The sequence below is a fragment of the Nanorana parkeri genome, unplaced genomic scaffold (assembly GCF_000935625.1).
Source record: "Nanorana parkeri isolate BGI_ZX_2015 unplaced genomic scaffold, ASM93562v1 scaffold3021, whole genome shotgun sequence".
In the NCBI taxonomy this organism is placed as follows: Eukaryota; Metazoa; Chordata; class Amphibia; order Anura; family Dicroglossidae; genus Nanorana; species Nanorana parkeri.
In genome coordinates this window covers 27,903-31,736 of record NW_017309289.1, presented here as the reverse complement: position 1 = coordinate 31,736, position 3,834 = coordinate 27,903, and the positions used below count along the sequence as shown (strand labels likewise).

The 3,834-nt window shown below is 52.8% G+C and overlaps 1 protein-coding gene across 1 annotated transcript in view; it reads right to left on the bottom strand.

The window, feature by feature from the left end:
* Positions 1–3,834, bottom strand: part of LOC108802671 (attractin-like protein 1) — a gene marked incomplete at its 5' end in the record, with an annotated part of 65,984 nt that overhangs the window by 34,421 nt on the left and 27,729 nt on the right. The window lies entirely within an intron of this gene.

Genomic DNA, 3,834 nt, shown 5'->3' with positions numbered 1-3,834 from the left:
CCCCCTTCCCCCACAGAGGGGCCCGGGCTTAAAGGAGAACTATGAGGTGAGTGAAAATCACTCAGCCTCATAGTTCGAGGCGATGTGTGACAATGAAACTGTCACATGTCGGCTCTAGAGATCGGGAAGTGAGCGAACACATATCGTCGCTCGCTCACTTCTCGCCCTATCCCTGCAGAGAGAGGTGACTGTCACTCGCGGCTCCCCGCAGGGATTCCCCCCCTCCCCGCTCCGATCCTCCAGCGCTGACTGGCGGAACGGACGGGGGAGGGGGCGGGTACAGCTGCCTCTAGATAGGCAGAGCCAGCTGTCACTCACGCAGCTGGGTGGATCTCCACAGTAATGTCGGGATCCGTCCCGGCTGCGGCGTCTCAGTATACCGCGAGCTGTAGCTCCCTATACTATATACTGAGCTTCGGGTCACAGGAGGAGGTTAGTTTATGTCCTCCTGTGACCCTTAGGAGAACTATGGGGAAAAGCCCTGACCCCCCATAGTTCTCCTTTAATCAAGAGCCCCATCCCAACCATTGGAGGGGTCAGTAGCCTTCCCTTAGTGGAGTATGAAGCTGCTGCTGGCCATGTGGGGCCGTCAGATGACATTTTCCCCCGGGGTCCCCACAGGTGTCATCATTTTTATTATATTGCGCAATATTGTTCTTCATTAAACATTATCGGATTTATAGGAGAAGGTCGCCGCGCCCGGCTTTCCGCTCTGACCTTTTATTCATTTCAGACCTTCGCAGTGCGGTTTTACAAGCCCGGTGCATGAAAAGGATATTATCTGACTTACAATGTTATTTATTGAACAAATCGCCCCCCTGGGACCCCAGAAACACGCGTCACATTGTATCCTTTCCCTCTCTCTGGTCTTCTATAGTCCGTCCTCCTCACCGGCAGAGGAGCCGTGTGTGCCCCTGCGCAGCCCCCCATTGTATTACTACGCAGGGGCGGCTGCGACGGCTTGATTTTAGAGGCCATCCAGATGCCGAATTATATCAAGAGGTGGAAATAGCGAGGATATCAATCTCAGCGGCTGCACACCATCTAATCTCCAGGAGAGGCCGGTCCCGACCCGTTCCGCCACAGATACAATTATTTGTAGAAGTTGAGATTCGCTCGCCGAGCTGCGCCATGGAGCCATTATTATCGGGAGGTCTTCAGATAAGAGAGGCCGGCGGACCGAGAGATGTGATAATTCCTGGCGGTGCGCGGAGATTTGTCACCATGGCAGCTCTACACACAATACACCGACCTTTATCTCCTCCGTCCGATAACCAGAGAACAGACGCAGAGCGAACCGCCGGATCGAGGACCAATCCTGGCCGGACTGATATGCACACACTGAGCAGGCTGGACGATACCCAACCAGCAACACTCACCGATCGGGGGGTACAGAGGAGCTTACACTCTAATATCCCCCCACAGTCACATCAGTCTCTGTACAGAGGAGCTTACACTCTAATGTCCCCTCCCCACAGTCACATCAGTCTCTGTACAGAGGAGCTTACACTCTAATGTCCCCTCCCCACAGTCACATCAGTCTCTGTACAGAGGAGCTTACACTCTAATGTCCCCTCCCCACAGTCACATCAGTCTCTGTACAGAGGAGCTTACACTCTAATGTCCCCTCCCCACAGTCACATCAGTCTCTGTACAGAGGAGCTTACACTCTAATGTCCCCTCCCCACAGTCACATCAGTCTCTGTACAGAGGAGCTTACACTCTAATGTCCCCTCCCCACAGTCACATCAGTCTCTGTACAGAGGAGCTTACACTCTAATGTCCCCTCCCCACAGTCACATCAGTCTCTGTACAGAGGAGCTTACACTCTAATGTCCCCTCCCCACAGTCACATCAGTCTCTGTACAGAGGAGCTTACACTCTAATGTCCCCTCCCCACAGTCACATCAGTCTCTGTACAGAGGAGCTTACACTCTAATGTCCCCTCCCCACAGTCACATCAGTCTCTGTACAGAGGAGCTTACACTCTAATGTCCCCTCCCCACAGTCACATCAGTCTCTGTACAGAGGAGCTTACACTCTAATGTCCCCTCCCCACAGTCACATCAGTCTCTGTACAGAGGAGCTTACACTCTAATGTCCCCTCCCCACAGTCACATCAGTCTCTGTACAGAGGAGCTTACACTCTAATGTCCCCTCCCCACAGTCACATCAGTCTCTGTACAGAGGAGCTTACACTCTAATGTCCCCTCCCCACAGTCACATCAGTCTCTGTACAGAGGAGCTTACACTCTAATGTCCCCTCCCCACAGTCACATCAGTCTCTGTACAGAGGAGCTTACACTCTAATGTCCCCTCCCCACAGTCACATCAGTCTCTGTACAGAGGAGCTTACACTCTAATGTCCCCTCCCCACAGTCACATCAGTCTCTGTACAGAGGAGCTTACACTCTAATGTCCCCTCCCCACAGTCACATCAGTCTCTGTACAGAGGAGTTTACACTCTAATTGTACTTGAATTTGGACACTGACATGCTATTAGATGTCATTAGTGAACGGCGTCATGTCCCGGTCTCCTCCTCTCTGACGTCGGACCTGATATGGAACGTTCCGGCAGGATGATGATGACGGGAAGGTTCTCTGACGAGCGGTCCACATCGAGTGCTATTAAGCGGCACAGAATGATCTCGCCGCGCAGTTCCGCTACCTGAGCTGGCAGGACGTCGCTCTGCAGGGGCCACATTTCCCGGTCGGGCCGTAGAAAAGTCTGCGGAGGTGATGCGAGGCGCGTAATCGGCGCGGAAATGCTCCAGCGCTCGTACTGCCACCGGTGACCGAAGCGGCTCAGTCCCAAGGACTAAACCCAGCCACGTCTGCGGGATCTGCCCTACGCTGGGTGCATGGAGTCTACCGGCCCTGCAGAACTACAAGTCACAGCATGCCCCGCATTAAAGCTGAACTCCAGACACACAGCTGAAATACATTAAGGGGAGGATCTGTAGTTTTGTCTTATTGGACACTGGAGTGACAACTGGGAGGGTTTATCTATAATGTTCACGAGGGAGTCACCTACAGTATATACCCCCATGAAGGGCAAATATGTGGCACATAAGCCCCTCCCACCCTTGTCAACATGGGCACCATACCATTGGTATAGAGCTCCAGTGCTATAGGAATGCTTCTCTGGGGGCCCTTCTCTGAGTACTCCCCAACTGCTAGAGGGCATGTGACTGGTATCAGCATGGAAGGGACACACCTCACTGCCCTCCTGCTTTGCCGGGCTGCTGTCATTTGGCAGTGCAGCAACCTCTGAACCCCGACTCTCTAGAAAATAAGAGGAGACATGCAAATCCTTCATAATCAACCTGCACAGGTATAAACCTGATAAACTATTCTTATCTGCTCCTTCTGGTCTCTAAAACAGAGGTCGCCAGCTCCGTCCCCTGCAGCTTTTGGGGAACTACAAGTCCCATGAGGCATTGCAAGGCGGACAGTTACAGGCGTGACTCCCAGAGACAGAGGCATCATGGGATTTGTAGTTAAAATCACAGCTGAAGGGCTGCTCTACACTATCCCATTGAGAGTGTTTTGTTTTACCCGACCAATCAGTGCGAAGCGCACCTGCCAGAAATCCAGTGAGCTGATAACACCCTGTGCCCCCTGCGTGTGCTGCACTCTTTATCAGTTACATTGTTCCCAGCTATCTCTATGAGCTCCAGAACACTTGTAGAGGCAAGGAGGGGCGGAGGTGTTCTGTAGCCTGGCCTTTGAATGACAACACTGCTCCACTATAGAGAATTGTGAGTGAGCGTTGCCACCCTAGGCCAGGAAGTGACATCAGCAGGACCACCAGGTGCAGGAAGAAGACGAATG